The 20,112-nt window shown below is 36.1% G+C and overlaps 1 long non-coding RNA gene across 1 annotated transcript; it reads left to right on the top strand.

Moving 5' to 3' along the window:
• The first annotated feature begins 2,220 nt into the window (after positions 1–2,220).
• On the top strand, positions 2,221–11,113 carry LOC115499364. The gene is made up of 3 exons (XR_003964133.1): positions 2,221–2,232; positions 8,038–8,051; positions 11,039–11,113. It is a non-coding gene; the product is annotated as an uncharacterized LOC115499364 (long non-coding RNA).
• Positions 11,114–20,112: the final 8,999 nt, after the last annotated feature.

Below are 20,112 nucleotides of genomic sequence, written 5' to 3'. Positions count from 1 at the left end.
TGTTGAGTGATTTTTCATATACCTGTTGGTCATTTATATGTCTTCTTTGGAAACATGTCTATTCAGGTCCTTTGCCCATTTTTTAATCAGGTTGCATAGAAGTCGCAAAGACCCTAATAAAAAGCATGCGCCCTAGGTCCTGCCATGCTTTCTCTGCCTGCACCCTGCCTTGACCTCCCCCCTCAAGGTGTGCTGAGCACCTCTTCCAGGACTTGTGAGTAATAGATACCACTATTTCACTTGTAGTCTTTTGTTGAACCATGGCTCATCACTGGTACCCCAGGGCTCTATATAAATGTTAATTTAACAAAATCACAACAACATACAATTGAATTTTATTCAACTTTAGAAAACAATTTTTTTTAATGTTTATTTATTTTTGAGAGAGACAGAGACAGAGAGAGACAGAGAGAGAGACAGAGCGTGAGCAGGTTAGGGGCAGAGAGAGAGGGAGAGACAGAATCCAAGCAGGCTCCAGGCTCTGAGCTGTCAGCACAGAGCCTGACACAGGGCTTGAACTTAGGAACTGCGAAATCATGACCTGAACTGGAGTCAGACACCTAACTGACTGAGCCACCCGGATGCCTCAGAATTTTATTCAAGTTTAAAAAGAAGGAAATCCTGCCATTTGTGACAACATAGGTAAACCTTGAAGACATCATGCTAAGTGAGGTAAGCCCAAGAAATGTATGATCTCGCTTACATGTGGAATTAAAAAAAAATTGAACTCATAGAAGTAGAGAGTAGAATGGCGGTTATGGGTAGGAGGTAGGAGCTATCGGTCAATGGGTACAAAGTTGCAATTATGTAGGATGAATAAGTCTAGAGGCCTAATGTACAATATGATGACTATGGCTAATAATACAACACTGAATACTGGGAACATGAGAGGTGCTCTAATTACATACACAAAAAGGTAACTCTGAGAGGAGACATGTTAATTAGCTAAAGTATAGTAATCATTTCACTATATATAGGTATATCTGGTCATTATGTTGTACACTTAAAATACATACAATGGTTTTTAAAATAAAAAAAGAAAAAGAAAAAAGAAAAGCAAACATAATAATTTTGGTAACAGCTGCCTATTTATGTTGTCAGTGATTACAACTGTTTATTAATTGAAATGAAGAAAACAATCTATGTTTCTTGCTGTAATATCAGTACATTACTAGGTTTATATCCCAAGTAATATTTTTTGGTGATAATTTCAGTAATAGCTTAGCCTTAGACTTTATCCTTCAAACTTAATGTGACACATCATGGAAGTCAGCCTTAATTTTCTTGAGCTGTATATGGATCTAATAAAATAAAATCAACTCCAATATCTTACATTTGCCTCCTTCATATTAAGCTGGCCCTCATGGGAATTACAAAGACATCGTGGAAATGGTCCTGAACCAGTTAATAATAAAAATCTCTTTCCCTGAAGAAATTAATATACCATTTTGGGTACAATTTATTATTACATATTCATTTTAGATGGAACAGCAGGCAGCCTCAAGTAGAGATATTATAATAGTGTCCTCAAAGTCCCTGCCTGCTACTGCTGATCAGAACCTACATGCTTAATTCTTACTACACATCAATTATCTGCAGACTTTGAAATAACCACTTAATGCATCAGTTAATTAAATTTAAAGTCAGCATGTAAATGACCGAAATATCATTTAAAAATTTTACTTATAGATATTTTCTTTATTTGATGAATCTTGGATCATCATAGATGAAAATAAAACTACATAAGAGGGAAGCACATAATGGCCTATAAAATATTGACATTGAAGAAAATGTTCTTAAATACAGAGAAATACCAGTCCTTAATTTCTGTAAATACTCCTCGTTGTTCAGCATAGAAAAAACAAGAAAACGTCAGCTAATAGTAAAAAAGAATCGGACTTCATTCCTCACATGGAGGTACAATTCTTCAAAGGGTTTACTAGTTATCCCAACTGAAATAGCACTCCTTTGTAGCCTGGATGAAAGGCCGATTTACCTCGACTTACCCTGTTTACACAAGAATGCACTGAACTCCTAGTGAGGATTTCTTTTTTACTTGAACATCTACTTTTTTTTAAATTTAATTTATTTTTTAAATTTACATCCAAGGTAGTTAGCATATAGTGCAACAATGATTTCAGGAGTAGATTCCTTAGTGCCCCTAACCCATTTAGCCCATCCCCCCTCCCACAACCCTTCCAGTAACCCTCTGTTTGTTCTCCATATATAAGAGTCTGTTATGTTTGGTCCCCCTCCTGTTTTTATATTATTTTTGCTTCCCTTCCCTTATGTTCATCTGTTTGGTATCTTAAAGTCCTCATATGAGTGAAATCATATGATATTTGTCTTTCTATGACTGACTAATTTCACTTAGCATAATACCCTCTAGCTCCATCCATGTAGTTGCAAATGGCAAGATTTCATTCTTTTTGATTGCCGAGTAATACTCTATTATGTGTGTGTGTGTGTGTGTGTGTGTGTGTGTGTGTGTGTGTGTGTATCTTCTTCTTCTTTATCTATTCATCCATCGATGGACATTTGGGCTCTTTCCATACTTTGGCTATTGTTGAGAGTGCTGCTATAAACATCAGGGTGCATGTGCCCCTCAAAACAGCATACCTATATCCCTTGGATAAGTACCTAGAAGTGCGATTGCTGGGTGGTAGGGTAGTTCAATTTTTTGAGGAACCTCCATACTGTTTTCCAGAGTGGCTCCTGCACCAGTGTGCATTCCCACCAGCAGTGCAAAAGAGATCATCTTTCTCCACATCCTCGCCAACATCTGTTGTTGCCTGAGTTGTTAATGATAGCCATTCTGACAGGTGTGAGGTGGTATCTCATTGTGGTTTTGATTTGTATTTCCCAGATGATGAGTGATGTTGAGAATCTTTTCATGTGTCGGTTGGCCATCTGGATGTTTTCTTTGGAGAAGTATCTATTCATGTCTTTTGCCCATTTCTTCACCAGATTATTTGTATTTTGGGTGCTGAGTTTGATAAGTTCTTTATTTCTTTTTAATAATTAAAAAAATTTTTTTAACGTTTGTTCATTTTTGAGAGACAGAAAGAGAGAGAGACATTGCATGAGCGGGGGAAGGGCAGAGAAAGGGAGACACAGAATCCAAATCAGGCTCCAGGCTCTGAGCTCTCAGCACAAAGCCTGACATGGGGCTAGACCTCACTGACCACAAGATCATGACCTGAGCTGAAGTTGGGCACTTAACTGACTGGGCCACCCAGGCATGCCTGATAGGTTTTTTTTTATAGATTTTGGATACTAACCCTTTATCTGATATGTCATTTGCAAATATCTTCTCCTATTCCGTTGGCTGCCTTTTAGTTTTGCTGATCGTTTCCTTCTCTGTGCAGAAGTTTTATATTTTAATGAGGTCCCAATAGTTCAGTTTTGCTTTTGTTTCCCTTGCCTCTGGAGACGTGTTGAGTAGGAAGTTGCTGTGGCCAAGATCAAAGAGGTTTTTGCCTGCTTTCTCCTTGAGGATTTTGATGGCTTCTTGTCTTACATTTAGGTCTTTCATCCATTTTAAGTTTATTTTTGTGTATGGTGTAAGAAAGTGGTCCAGGTTCATTTTTCTGCATGTTGCTGTCCTTTTTTCCCAGCACCACTGGCTGCAGAGACTATCTTTATTCCATTGGATATTCTTTCCTGCTTTGTCAAAGATTAGTTGGCCACACATTTGTGGGTCCATTTCTAGGTTCTCTATTCTGTTTCATGGAAATGAGTGTCTGTTTTTGTGCCAGTACCATACTGTCTTGATGTTTACAGCTTTGTAATACAGCTTGAAGTCTGGAGAATTTTTGAAAACCATAGTGAAATCCTGGTCTGGTTTTGAGCAAAGAAAGAGGGCATTGAGAGCTGCTACAACACTGAGCAGAGGAACACTGCCGGGAGTGTGCAGGCCTCTGGTGGAGGAAAATCAGGCACCTGACCAGAATCTGGGGATGATTCCAAGTCATGGGACACAATGCTCTAACAATGGGTGAGACCACTAGAACATTTTCTGACATAGTCCTAAAGATTCTTTCCTCAAGATTCAAGAGAAAAGTCACAAAATCAAAGAAAACTGATCATGGTCTCCATTTGGGAATCCAGTAACCCTCAGGCAACATCTGTGGCTGTGAGAGAAGCTAGACTGATGTCAGTGAAGACAAGTGTCAGGTGCTGAAAGAGGGATACTAACTAAACATGTTACTGACCACACAACAGAATGGCCAGTAACCCATCCAAAAACAGTTTAAAGCTGCCAAGGAGAAGACATGAGGCATCAAGAACTCTACTACGGAGAGGAATTGGTTTGGGGATTTGGGATTCCAACTGGCTTGTCATATCCAAAGATATGAACTGGAATCAAAGATATTTTATTTTTATTTATTTATTTAAAAACAATTTTTTAATGTTTATTTATTTCTGAGAGAGAGACAGACAGAGCGCAAGCAGGGGAAGGGCAGAGAGAGGGAGACACAGAATCCCAAGCAGGCTCCAGGCTCTGAGCTGTCAGCACAGAGCCCAAAGTGGGGCTCGAATCCACAAACTGTGAGATCATGACCTGAGCCGAATTTGGACACTTAACCGACTAAGGCGCCCCAAAGATGTTTTAGTTATACGCACTTCTCTAGAATATTTACGTCTCTATTATATTTACTTATCTTGCTCCACTGGATTAAAACACTGGGAAGGCCGGATGGATTTTTAAGGATTATCTGAAATATTTGTCAAATCAGGAGGCCCTCAAAACTCTTTCCCTCAAAAGATTTAGTATGGCAACACTAACATATGGAAGCACATATCTTGGATGAAAGATTCAGCTTCTGGCTATCACTTCTTTTTTCCTAGTTGCATACCATTAAGTGAAATGACATTTTAAACAAGTCACCTTAAGAAGCAACAGCTTTACAAACTGTTTCTACCGACTGTCCTAGCAGTAAAAAGCTGCCCAGAGGGGCCCTGTCACCAGTGAGATGCTCCTTCTTCAGACATATCAAGCAAGCCCAGAACCTATGCGCTAGTTTTAACTCCTTTCTCTCGAACTCCAGGAAATTTAATACCAATTTACACCTTGTTGAAGAAACCAAAGGCCTGTGCCTTTGTTCTCTACAGGCTCCCAAATACCCCTGGCATAAAATAACACTGTCAAGGAGGAAAGTTAAGACATCCTAAATACGTTTGTGGTTTGTTTTTAAAATTTCAGACCTTATGTAAAACTCTTCCAAGTCTGTTACCCAGAACAATTTGACTTTCCCACGGATAACTACAGTAATCCCCACCCCCTTACCCAGAGTTACTGTTACCTGCGGTCAACTGGTCAACCAGCGTCTGGAAGCAGATGATCCTCCTTCTGATGTATCATCAGAAGGTAACAGTAGTAGGCTACTGTGCCTACGTCATTCACCTCCCTTCATCTCATCACATAGGCATTTTATCATCTCACATAATCACAAGGAAAAGGTGAGTACACTACAATAACATATTTAGAGAGAGAGAGAGAGAGAGAGAGGCCACATTCACATAACTTTTATTGCAGTATATTGTTATAATTATCTTATTTTATTACTAGTCATTGCTGTTAATTTCTTACAGTGCCTAATTTATAAATTACACTTTATTATAGGCATGCATATACAAGGCAAACATGGTATATACAGGGTTAGGACGATCTGTGGTTTCAGGTTTCCTCTGAGGGGGTTTTGGAATATATCCCCTGCATAGAAGGAGGGACTACTGCATCTCATTTTCCCAGACCCAATGCCAGGTCCTCTCCTTTGAAGAGAAATTTTAAAAAAATGCATTGTCACTCATGATCCAGACCTACCCTTCTGCTAGTGGTCATCCTAGATTATGTTTCTCCTTCCAGGTCACACTGGGATGAAAGAGCCTGAGTCTCAATGGTAATGTGGAGATAGTCATCTAAGCATCTAAGTATCTACCCACCAGGGACCTAAATACATGGGAAACAGGACCCACTCTGAAAATGTGACTTGGAGGATAAGTGATTATTATTTGTTCTCAAGTTTAATGTATAAATTTCCTAAATTACTGTCATTCATTTGGCTGAATTTTTATTTTTAATTTGTTTTTAATGTTGGAATTATGTAATCTTTGTGCATATAAATTATGACTGACATGAAAACAATATTTGAGCTGCATAGGTTTATTGGGTAGAGATTCCCAATTTAGGAAAACACCCTTTGTATAAAATGTCTGTGATCAATAATTCTTTGTCAGATGTCAACCTCATGCATAAAACATCTTACATATGCATAATTGGTGGCACATTAAAATAGCCTTTAAAATAATTTTCTTCTCTTTGTCTATTCCAATCTTCTTCATTTTTTTTCCAAATAAAATGGGCACCCACTTTGTTTTCCATGAAATTACTCTCCAGACTCTTCAAATGTATTCCTCTCAGAGCTGTCCTCTTAGAGTATTCATTTAGTTCTGAAAGCAGCATTCATCTGATTTGTCTCTGCAATCATTGTTTCAGATGAGCACATTCCCAAGGACAAATTTAAAAGCACTAATGCAGCTTTATCTCTTTGAAGTGGCCTACTCTGTCACAGGCATTCGGCATTACGGAGCTCTCTGGTCCAGCTCTAGCGTTCTCAGTAAGTACCTCCGAGTTTTTATTCTGCTTTCACAAGAGCACTGCACTCTTTGCTCTCAGTATGTTATGGAAGGTGCTTCTCCAAGGAGGGTGAACAGGGGATCCCAGAAAGAAAGGAAATGATTCCAGCTGGAGGAAATGAGAAAGCTTGGTCAGTTTCCCAGTCTTGGTGAAATCCGTATTTCACGGAAGTGACCGTGAATCTTGCTGTTGACAAGGTTGAAAACAAACATTTAATTAGGGCTATATGGAGTTAAGCTGACAGGCTCAATATATCTGTGTGTGTGTGTGTGTGTGTGTGTGTGTGTGTGCGTGTGTGGTGCAATATGTGTAAACATGTGACTTTTATTTCAAAATCAAGTGATTCCTAGTTAAAAGTGATTCAGTTGTGTAGTACACTATACCCTATTAGAAATAAGACTTGTTGTTAAGTGTGCATTTGCTAAGAAGTGCTTCTTATCAACTCTAAGAAACATATCTTGAGTATAATTTTCAGGCAGCCCCATCCTGTTCACATTGCCTTTCTTCACAGTACCTGAAAAGGTTTTTTAACTCAAGATTTTATAGCAACAAAAAAGATTAGCTGAGAATGATTGAGCCCACTCTATGGCTTGAACTCTGGTGCTTAATAAACATTTAACTTAACATCAAGCAACAACTAGAATTTACACAGAGAGGATTTTATTGTGATCCCTAAAAAAATAGAAGACACTCTTAGGCACCTGAGGTTTTGAAATGTGTGTGTGTCTTTTTTTCCACAACACTTCTCTTTGGACTGTGTTGTTTTAATGGAACTTGCTTTCTACTTCCCGTGTCCCCAGACATAGAACCATGACTTAGGGAAAAGAACATGGTGTTAAAAAGTGTGACATTTGAAATCAACCACTTGCTCTAGTTCTTACTACTTGTTCGAATCGGGCAAGCTACTTAACCTCTCCGACTTTCAGTTTATTCCTCTATAAAACAGGGATAGCAACATGTCAGTTATTTAAAACTCACCATATTGTTAAGCCATCAGGGTAATTCTCTCAAGGAACACAGATAGTCTTGCTAAACACTATTGTCTCCAACACTACACAGGACACTGTAATGCTGGAACAGAAGATATCCATTCCTCTGTAGTACGTGATCGCAAAATGTTCTGAATCAATGTACACCATTTGGTTCTACGCAACTCAGAGGTCCCTTTCGTAGAATAAGCTAAACATTTTGATGTGTATGAATATTTGCTGTTCCTTGATACCTTTTTTACCCTTGTTAAAAAGTAAGTCTCAGACCAAATTCTGTATTCATATGGAATTAAACATGTATCAGCAGGCAGGCATAAGAGTTCTAATGTTGTTATTGTTGAAGTTTGACAATGACCCAGCTTGCTGTCTTTTTAAAACAAATAATACCTGATATGAATAAGTCGCTAGAAACAGGCCTAACAGTACTTCAGAAGCTGATTTTGTTACCTTTATAAATTGGTATCAGGCCAAAGGAAAAAAAACCAAAATTCTGTCACTGAAAGATTAGACTCAAATCCATTTAGCAATTTAGCCTTAGGTGACATCCTGTTATGGGCTCAATGGTTGTGTCTCTCCCCACCAATTCATATACTGAAGGCCTAATTCCCAAAGAGGTGATATTTGGAGGTGGGACCTTTGAGAGGTAAATGGGCTTAGATTAGGTCATGAGGGTGGCACCCTCACAATGGGGTTAGTGCCTTTATAAGAAGAGGAATACAGGGGCGCCTGGGTGGCGCAGTCGGTTAAGCGTCCGACTTCAGGCAGGTCACAATCTCGCGGTCCGTGAGTTCGAGCCCCGTGTCAGGCTCTGGGCTGATGGCTCAGAGCCTGGAGTCTGTTTCCGATTCTGTGTCTCCCTCTCTCTCTGCCCCTCCCCCATTCATGCTCTGTCTCTCTCTGTCCCAAAAATAAATAAACGTTGAAAAAAAAAAAAAAAACTTCTTAAAAAAAAAAAAAGAAGAGGAATACAGACAGCTCTCCATGCACAACCACTGAGAAAAGTCCATTTGAGGACACAGCAAGAACACAACTGACTATAAGCCAGGAAGACAGCCCTCATCAAGAACTGAATCTGTCAGCACCTTGGCCTTGGACTTCCCAGCTTCTGGAACTATGAGGGATGTCTGTTGCTTGAACCACTCAGTGTGTGGTATTTTGTTAGAGGAGGTCATGCTGATCCTGTACATCCCAAACATTACAGGTGACAGATTTCATGCAAATCTTAAGTGTGTTTCCATACTACTTTAACCAAAACATATCTTGAATTACATTCATTTCACAATTGAGAACCCATTTCTACCCCCCATTATACTGATTAACACACCACTAAATCCACCAATGAAAATCCATTTCTGAAATTAATTATGCTAATTAGCCACTCATCTGGCATTTCATTAAATATAAGGATAGATGAAGCTCATGTTACAAAGGCTTCTCAAATGGGGATTTTTGCCGTAATATTGGCTGACTACAGATAGAGTGTGGATTTTTTTTTTATTGCAACGAATAACAGTCTGACAGTCCTAAAGTGAAGTGAAAACCACTAATGTACACTTTCATATCCCATTTTATGCTGAAGAATTTTAAAGGTAAGTTACCAATATCATGACACCAGGTATCTCATCTTTTCTCTCTGTCTCTCTTTCTCTGATCTATGGTTTCTATTCCATTTTTCTACCGAAGGTAGAAACCAGGTTAATTTGGGGGCAGGATGATTCCTCCTTGAATCTGTGGCAGCAGCTCATACCTCTCCACGACCTCACACAACATTTGCAGAAGCCATGACACCCTGTTACTTCCTTTTACCAGATATAGCCTCTGGATTCACACCCCTGAAGTTTTTATAGTTCCACAATTCCATGATTACTATGTGCGACCTATAATGCCCTGGTATTGGTTCACACTGCCTTATCCTCTAGGATAATAAAGGCAAACGTATGGGGGAAAATTGGAGAACTTTCTAGGCTAGGGAATACAGTGCAGTTGTCTGCCACACAGAGCCTACAAATGGGCCACACATATGACAAATTCTATCAGTTTCCTAAATCTTCTTCGCTTTCCCCCCACATTTTGGAGGCATACTTCTTTAGACCATTTGTAGAAACAGAATAACCCAAAATCAAGCAATGGAGGGGACTTTACTTGTGGAAAGAGCTAAAATTTCAAAAACCCAGATGTAATATAATCTAAACACACATACTGTGCCTATTCTGTAGTTTAACATGAAAATGTGAATTTGAAACAGTTAGTAATGTGTGCAAATGGATTAGATATCTTTGCTTTTGCCAACATGAAATGTGTAGGTCTTTTAATTTGTTTTGGTGAGTAGGGGTTTAAGGAAATAAGTATGGGTGATATATGCCTATTTCAGCCTCCTTTTACCCTCCACACTTTGGCAAGACTCATAGATCTTGGCTGGAGAATTAGTCCTTTCTTGGCTTTTGTTTCTCTTTTCCTCACTTTATATTTTATATAGAAACTATTTCCTCTTGAGTTCCTTCTTACACCTTAATTCAGTGGCCCATTCTAGTTTATTCATTCCAGATGTTTCTTATGCAGAGCATAAAATACATAATGTATGACATACTTGTGGGTAGCCATGCTTTTTCATTCAACCTTATATTGGGTTTCTTGGCATCCTAAATTTTTTTAGGTGATGAGATTTCATGTAACACAGTAACAATGTTTCACATTATCTGGTATTATATGCATTTAAAAGAACTTCAATTATTTTACAAATAGCACACTCATTCATTTTGTGTGGCTACAGAGGGTAAGATTTCAGATGTGTATTTATGAAGTAGGATTTAGAAAAAGAAGATTTTGTGTGTGTGTGTGGCCTAGAAAATCTGATTGATTCTTTTAAACCACTGGGCTATATGTACATTGAAAGAAATGTGAAGAATTAATCAGAAGATAAGTCTGTTGTACTAGGGGTCAGAAATATATCTGATGAAACAATAATTTTATATATATATATATATATGTATGTTTATATATGTATATGTTTATATATGTATATGTTTATATAGATGTTTAGAAAGGTTGTAAAGGTAAAATCCATGGAAAAATATACTTAGAAATATTCTGAATATTGTATTTGCATAATAAATGTTAAAATTTATTTAAAATTTATTTAAAATAGATTTAAAAGACTTTGTCTCAATCATAACATTTAATATAATAAATAGATGGCATAAATGAGAGAATGCTTACAGTGTTCATATTCTTATGATCACAACAGTGAGGTGATGCCAGAATATTTTTGGAATTTGGCTAAATTGGGGACTTATACATAAACATAATAAAGTCTGGAAGGTTTGTAATGAAAGCTCTCCACAAACTGGGTATAGAGGGAACATACTTCAACATAATAAAGGCCATATATGACAAGTCCATAGCTAACAAGTCCATATTCAATGATGAAAAGCTGGAAGGTTTTCATACAATCAGGAACAAGACAAGGATTCTCACTCTCTCCACTTTTATTCAATATAGTTTTGGAAGTCTCTGCCAGAGCAATTAGGCAAGAAAAATAAATAAAAGGCATTCAAATTGGGAAGGAAGAAGGAAATCTGTCACTATTTGCAGATGAGATATTATATAGAAAAAAAGCCCTAAAGATTCCATTGAAAAACTGTTAGAATTAATAAACAAATTCAGTAAAGTTGTAGGATACAAAATCAATACACAAAAAATGTGCTGCATTTCTTTATACTAAGAATGAACTATCAGAAAAAGAAATTAAGAACAAAAATCCCATTTACAACTGCATCAAAAAGAATAAAATAACTGTAAATAAATTTAACCAAGGAGGTAAAAGGACTATATTTTGAAAACTACAAAACTTTAATGAAAGAAATTGAAGAAGACACAAATAAATGGAAAGGTATTCTATTCATATATTGGAAAAATTGGTATTGTTAAAATGTCCATGCTACACAAAGCAATCTACACATTAAGCGTAACCCCTATCAAAATTCCAAAGGCATTCTTCACAGAAATAAAACATATAAACTTAAAATTTATATGGTACCATAAAAGATCCTGAATAGCCAAAGTAATTTTGAGAACGAAAAAAGCTGGAGGCATCACAGTACTTAATTTCAAACTATATTATAAAGACATAGTAATTAAAACAATATAATACTGGCATAAGAACAGAAAGGTAAATCAATGAAATAAAATAGTGAGCCCAGAAATAAACTCATGTGTATATGGTCAATAACAGTCACAAAGGAGACAAGAATATATAATGGGGAAAGGACAGTCCCTTCTACAAATGATGTTGGGAAAACTGGACAGCAACATGCAAAAGAATGAAACTATCTTACATCATATACAAAAGTTAATTCAAAATGGATTAAAGACTTGAATAAAGACCTGAAACCATAAAAATCTTAGGAAAAAACATAGGTAGTAAGCTCCTTGACATAGGTCTTGGTGATGATTTTTTTGAATCTGACACCAAAAGCAAAAGAAACAAAAGCAAATGGTCTACATCAAACTAAAATACTTCTGTATAGCAAAGTAAGCCATTAACAAAGTGAAAAGGCAACCTCCTGAGTGAGAGAGAGTAATTGCAAATCATATAAGAGGCTACTATCCAAAATTTACCAAGAACTGATACAACTCAATAGCAAATAAACAAACAAAACCCCAGGCAATCCAATTTTAAAAATGGGCAGAAGATCTGAATAGACATTTTTCCAAAGATGATATACAATTGAACAACAGGTATATGAAAAAATGCTTAATATCATTAATCATCAAGGAAATGCAAACCAAAGCCAAAATAAATGGTCACCTCACACTTGTTAGAATGGCTATCATCAAAAAGACAAGAAATAACAATTGTTAGTGACAATGTAGAGAAAGGGGAATCCTTATGCATTGTTGGTGGGAATGTAAATTGGCACAGATAATTCTCCTTCCCCACAGATTACTACAATACCAACAGTTCTCCAGTATAATGCAGTAGGTTACAGCTGAAAAAGCTCCATGAGGTGAACTTAGTCTTAGGGAGAGAACTTAGGGAACCCCAAAGTCAATAGGGGAGACAAAACAAGGGAAGTAGTTGGGACACCTGGGTGGCTCAGTTGGTTAAGCATCTGACTTTGGCTCAGGTCATGATCCCACAGTTGGTGGTTTTGAGTCCGACATCAGTCACTGTCCTGACAGCTCAGAGACTGGAGCCTGATTCAGATTCTGTGTCTCCCTCTCTCTCTGCCCCTTCCCCCATTCACACACTCTCTCTCAAAAATAAATAAGCATTAATTTTTTTTAAAGGACAGTAGAGAAATTTGAGCTTCTGGTAGCTATAGCAAACATTAAGTACAGTTCAACTCCTAGCCATATGAAATATAATCTTACACTAAAGTCTTATCTGCCTCAGTTACTATTACCTGATATATCATGCCCAACTTTCCACACACACACACACACACACACACACACACGCACACAAATTTACAAAGCATGCAAAAAGGCAAGAAGAAATACAGTCTTCAGATCAGGCATTAATATGATTCAAATATTTCACAGATGTTAAATTACCAGAGAATTTGAAGTTTACAATTAATATGTTAAGGACTCTAATTGAGAATTACAAAACATGAAAGAAAAGATGGGTAATGTAAGCAGTGAGAGGGAAACTCTAGGAAATAATCAAAAGGAAATACTAGAAATTTAAAAAGTACAGTAACAGAAGTGAATAATGATTTTTATGGGCTCATCCGTAATTGGACACAATGGAGGAAAAATTTAGTGAATCTAAATGTAGGTTAATAAAAACTTCTCCAACTGAAATGCACAGAGAAAAATGAATAAATAGAACAGAACTTTCAAAAACTATGGGACAATTTCAAAATATGTGAGATATTAGTAATTGGAGTAGCATTGCAGGAAGAGAAAACAGAGAAGAAATATTTTCATAATGGCTAAGAACATTCCAAAATTAATGACACCAAATCACAAATCTAAGAAATTCAGAGAACACTAAGCAGGATAAATACCAAACCAAACCAAATCAAACAAAAACAATAAAACAAAACAATCCCCCTCAAAAAAACACCAAAAAACCAGAATGAGAGCAACAACAAAACTATACATAGGCATATCATATTCAAATTGAACAAAAACCAAAGACAGAAAATCCTAAAAGAAGTCACAGGAAAAAAAAAACAAAACAAAATAAAACAAAACCAAAAAAAACCTAAAATAAAAAACTTGCCAGAGAAGAACAGGATGACAGTTACAGCAGACTTCTTCCCAGAAATTATGCAATGAAGAAGGAAGTAGAATGAAATATTTAAGGTGTTGAAAGAGAGACAAACAAACACCAATCTAGAATTCAAAATTAAGTGAAATTATCTTTCAAAAATGAAGGAGGATTAAAGACTTTCTCAGACAAAAACATTGCTAGCCTACATGCCCCACAAGAAATGTTCAAAGGAAGTCTTCAAGGGGAAAGAAAATGATACAGTTAAGAAACTCAGATCTACGTTAGAAAAAAAGAAGAGAATGAGCCTGAAACATTATATATTGTTAAAAAGTAAGAAGATGCTCAAAAAATATCCCCAATAATGAGATAAGTCAAAAGGACACCAGAGTCAACAAAATAGTTACCCACGGCCAAAGCTAGAACAGTCTGAACAGCAACAAGAGAAAGATTGTATTGAATTATAACCCAAAGTTTAAATATTCATAAGTTGTATAATTATATTTAAATATATATTTTATATATAATAAATATGAAAATACAGATCAATCTTCCATGCAAGAATGTACAAATAAATTACATAGATATTCTGCCCAAAAAGAAGTGGAACATAACTCCATACTCCTGAGGTGTGAGCTAGGCACCATAACTTCCTTCCAAAGTGTACAGTAATAAAAGAAAGTAAAAAAGAGTAACTTTACAGTGAAAAAATCTGGCAAACACTATTTCAGCCAGTTCATCAATATTAACATCAATAATAATAAACTTATTTTGATATCATGCAGCTTTGACATGAAATCATGAGAATGGCACTTTGCTTCTGTGCTTTTCCTCCCCCAAACCTATAATCCCTCTTTAATCATGAGAAAAATGTCAGAGAAGTCTCAGCTGAGGGACTTACTACAAAATACTTAACCAGTAATCTTTAAAAACATAGAGGTCATGGAAAACAAAGAAAGCCTGGGAAACTGTCATAGCACAGAAGAGTCTAAGAAAACATGGCAATTAAATACAATATGGTTTCCTGGATGGGATCCTGGAATAGAAAAAGAGCATTAGACCCAGAAACGTATGGCCAACTAATCTTTGACAAAGCAGGGAAGAATATCCAATGGAATAAAGACAGTCTCTTCAGCAAATGGTATTGGGAAAACTGGACAGCAACATGCAAAAGAATGAACCTGGACCACTTTCTTACACCTTACACAAAAATAAACCCAAAATGGATGAAAGATCTAAACGTAAGACAGGAAGCCATCAAAATCCTAGAGCAAAGCAGGCAAAAACCTCTTTGACCTCTGTCGCAGCAACTTCTTACATAACATGTCTCTGAAGCCAAGGGAAACAAAAACAAAATGAACTCTTGGGACCTCATCAAGGCAAAGAGCTTCTGTACAGTGAAGGAAACAATCAGCAAAACTAAAAGGCAACTAATGGAATGGGAGAAGATATTTGCAAATGACATGTCAGATAAAGGGTTAGTATCCAAGATCTACAAAGAATTTACCAAACTCAACACTCAAAAAACAAATAATTCAGTGAAGAAAGATAGACATTTTTCAAAAAAAGACATCCAGATGGCTGATAGACACATGAAAAAATGTTCGACATTACTCATCATCAGGGAAATACAAATCAAAACCAAAATGAGACACTACCTCACAGGAGTCAGAATGGCTAAAAGTAACAACACAGGCAAGGACAGATTTTGTCAAGGATGCGGAGAAAGAAGAACACTTTTGCACTGCTGGTGGGAATGCAAACTGGTGCAGCCACTCTGGAAAACAGTATGGAGGTTCCTCAAAAAATTAAAAATAGAACTACCCTATGACCCAGCAATTGCACTACTAGGTATTTATCCAAAGGATACAGGTGTGCTGTTCCAAAGAGACACATGCACCCCAATGTTTATAGCAGGGCTACCGACAAGACCCAAAGTATGGAAAGAGCCCAAATGTTCAACAGATGAATGGATGAAGAAGATGTGGTGGATATATACACACACACACACATGCGCGCGCGCACACACACACACACACACACACACACACACACTGGAGTATTACTCGGCAATGAAAAAGAATGAAATCTTGCCATTTGCAACTACGTGGATGGAACTAGGGGGTATTATGTTAAGTGAAATTAGTCAGTCATAGAAAGACAAAGGTCATATGATATCACTCATGTGGAATTTAAGATACAAAACAGATGAACTTAAGGGAAGAGAAGCAAAAATAATATAAAAAACTGGGAGGGGGACAAAACATAAAAAACTCTTAAATATAGAGAACAAACTGAGGGCTGCTGGAGGTGTTGTGGGTGGGGGATGGGCTAAACGGGCAAGGGGAATTAGGGAAGACACTTGTTGGGATGAGAACTGGGTTTTATATGTAGGGGATGAATCACTGGATTCTACTCCTGAAATCATTATTGCACTATATGCTAACTAACTTGGATATAAATTAAAAAATTAAAAATAAATTAAAAATAAATAAAGAGAAAAGAAAAAGAGCATTAGATAAAAACTAAGGATGTCTGAAGAAACTATTGATTTTAGTCAGTAATAGTGTATCAATATTGGTTAATTGTGACAATATATTATACTATATACAGGTTATTGTTATACTACTGTAAGCTGTTAATAATACAGAAAACTGGGTGCAGAGGATATGAGAAATTTTTGTACTGTCATCATACCTTTTCTGTAAATCTGAAACTACTTTAAAATTTAAAAAATTACTTAAAAAAAAAGCAGATCATTCCTGACAAATCTTAGACTATAGCTATAGATTGAAAACTTTGTCCTTTACTGTACACATTTCTGCTACTCAAAGAACAAAACAAAACAAAAACCTGCTAAAGTTTGTCCTCATTTCTCTATAGTGTTCCAAGAAACCTCTAGATGAACTATCAGAGTGATAAAAGGAGTAATCATTTAGACTGGAGTTTCTATGAGTAGAAGTAGCAATAGTGAGGCTCAAAGGGGTTAAAGTTTTTAAGCAAAGAGGAAATGTAAAAAATCAAGCCCCCTGACAATGGATCAATGGAATTATTTGCATTAGTCACAGAAAACAAACAAACAAATAAACTTGACAACCCTTTATTTTCACTTAGGAAATTAATTGTAATTCTTTTCTAAGCTAGTGGTTCTTGACTTTCTCCAGTTATGTACACCCTGGAGAATCCAATGAAAGCTTTGAATGTTTTTCTTAAAAGAAAATGCATATAATTTTCCATACTGTTTCAGAAATTTATTAACACTCCTTGAAGCCCCTTCATTAATCCCAGATTTTACACTCCTGTTCTAAAGCTATTTACTATGCTATACATCTATGTAAAATCAAATAATGCTCAGTCTGTAGGATAATGTCATTTCCAATTTCTGTTTCCATTGTGCTGAATTGCACTTCCTAAAATCTAACAGAATCCCATTTTCAATTTACTTGGCATATATGAAATAACCAAATGCCTTTGTTTTGAGATTTACTATTTGAATCTGTATCATTACATTTGCTCTTGTCGGTTTGAAAGTAGACATGAGGACCGATGCTATTTTAGTTAGAACACCACACTATGGGAGACAAGTAAATAAATATCAAACAATAACTACACTTTCACTGTAGTTTTCAGTGATTCTATACATCGTGAACAAATGGAAAATGGGATGAATTGGGCCAGATTTTTCCTAGAATAAAACTCTTTAAAAACAACAACAACAACACACAACTCCTTTTTTTCTTTTTTTTTGAGAACAAATTAAGAGCCTCAAATCTGCATTAACTCATTGGATTGTTTGTCTACTATTTGGTAAATATTTCAGTAGTTTATCAAGAATTAGGCAAATTTAGCCCTTCTTTTTGTAATTTTTTTGATGCCATGATGAATCTTTTGTTTCTACTTTCTTGGGAAGTGCGATGAGTTTCACTGAAATATGCACATTAGTCATTTAATAATATCAAGTGTTCTGTTGAATTTTGTTAAAAGCCAATATCCTTTCTACCAGGAAGAACAAATTTAAATAGAAATGTTAAAATACAATTGAGGGTAAAATAGGAAGTGATATTAGGACTTATGAGTGAATAATATAACAATAATTTTAAAAACTGGTAAAATACATAAACCAGAAATATCCTTTGAAAAAGCTCCTTAAACAGTTTCCCCCAAAGCAGCTGTGTATGTGGTTTCCTGAGGAATTGTATGTGAATTTCGTTTTGTTCAGAGTAGTACACTGAAACCAGAAGACTATTTTTCCATTAACCTTATGAAATAACCTAGAGATAAGTCTCATCATTTAGTACAATGAGGAAATGAATAAAGAAATGATATACTGAGCTAGATTCATCCTCAAATCTGCAATTCTCTACTATTCTAGGAAACCAGCTTATAAATTAAATGTCCTTTCCTGTCTATAGAGATACTAATAACCTTTTCTGTTAAATATGACTTTGAGTAGTGATTGCTACGGTCATGTGTGAGCACTCATATTTCCAATCCCGTATGTTCTTAGTGTTTCTGGCTTAATAATGTAGGTAGTAGGAAGAAGATGAAATAGATAATAACAAGAAATTGGCTATTGCCTTCATGGATGGTCAAAAGTTGACTTGACTATTTGCCTTGGCCAAGTCACTTAAGCTCTATCATGTACAAAATGCAGATATTAATCCTAAAATTCATCAATTGCCCTCTAGGGGTTTTCAATCACATTTGGAAGTAACTTAGAAATGTTAAGAAGGAAAGCTATGAGTATAGATTAATTTTTCCCAAAGTAAATCTTATTTTTGGATAATAAATATGTTTGGCTATATTAGCAACTCACACTCTTTCAGTAATTTTTTACAAATTTGGTTCAAGAATCACTCAAAAGAGGTAAATAGTCTTGCCAAATACAGAAAGATCACACATCTAGGCACATTCTTCTACATTCTACTGTGAGCCACTTTTCCAAGAAAGTTTGCGTTTTCATCCTAAACAATAATTATTCATAATTATTTTGTAGGTTGGTTTCTTGGAATTTCAAAAACTTTGAAATCTTAACATTTTGTTTTCAGGTGTTAGAAATATTTCAGAAGTTATTAGACCACATTGCTGAATTTTTTAAATATACCTTTAGTTTTCAATTCATTAACAACCCATATGCCAAATTTTGTTTGTAGGCTGGCTCTGAAAGCCAGGGTAACTTCCCATCAAAAGGAGGAAATTAATTATAATACATTAATACAGGGGGAAAAATACTCCCAGACAAACACATAGGAACTCTGCATGCAATATTACATATACAAAACAACAAAAACCCCAGAAATCTCAAAATTGATATCCATATATTCCAGAAAAGGAAGAGTGATGTCAAAATTGGAGCAATGAGGAAACAGAATTGTTCACTGGAGAAATGAAACAGATTTAGGCCTTCTTAACTAGGAATTTGGAGGAGAATCAGTCTCCATCAATATGGGGCAAAAAGCTGAACACCACTCTCTATGGAAGAGCAAAGGTTCAGACAAGAAGTACCCAACCATATAGAAGACAAGGAATTTCTTTGATGGTTCAGGCATAAAAAATATTCTCCTTTGCTGAATATAAAGGAGAAACATGCAGCCCAAGAGCCCCTAGTAGGCAGCATGGGATCACAGGAAAAGAAATTGCCACGAAAGTAGTCAATACCAAAAAAATCAGACATGAGAAATGAAGTACATGTCCTACTCACATATTTAAGCCACTGGATCATCTAGGGGATAATGAATCCTTCTTCTCCTTCCTTCTGGTGATGTCAAATTTAGAAGACTGAGTTAAAAATACTATCCAGTTCAGAGCACATTATCATCTGTCTGTGCAAGAACCCTCCCTTTTATGATGCTTTTCTCCTGTCATGCTGATCCCTACTCTCTTTCCCTCCCTACTATAAGCTTCCACTCTAAAAATCTTTACTATGCATCTATTTATGCATGCATCCTTCTAAAATTACATGCTTTCCTGTGTGTGTGTGTGTGTGTGTGTGTGTGTGTGCTTTTAACTTACATTAATGGTATTTCTCCATGAATTGTATTCTATTGCTTTCCTTTATACTCAGTACAGTGCCCTCAAGGTCCTTTTATGACACTATCTATACATCTAGTTGGTTCAAACTGCTTCAGAGGCATTCCTGCTTTTTACTCCCATGCTGTGTTTGCAGAAATAGTAATTTGGAGGCAAAGTATTATTGTTACTGTAGTAAACAAACTTATTCATGACCTCTTTTGGAGCTATGTAAATATTTCTCATGATATATA

This window comes from Lynx canadensis, chromosome D4, assembly GCF_007474595.2.
Source record: "Lynx canadensis isolate LIC74 chromosome D4, mLynCan4.pri.v2, whole genome shotgun sequence".
NCBI lineage: Eukaryota > Metazoa > Chordata > Mammalia > Carnivora > Felidae > Lynx > Lynx canadensis.
This window is presented reverse-complemented; position numbering and strand designations above follow the sequence as displayed.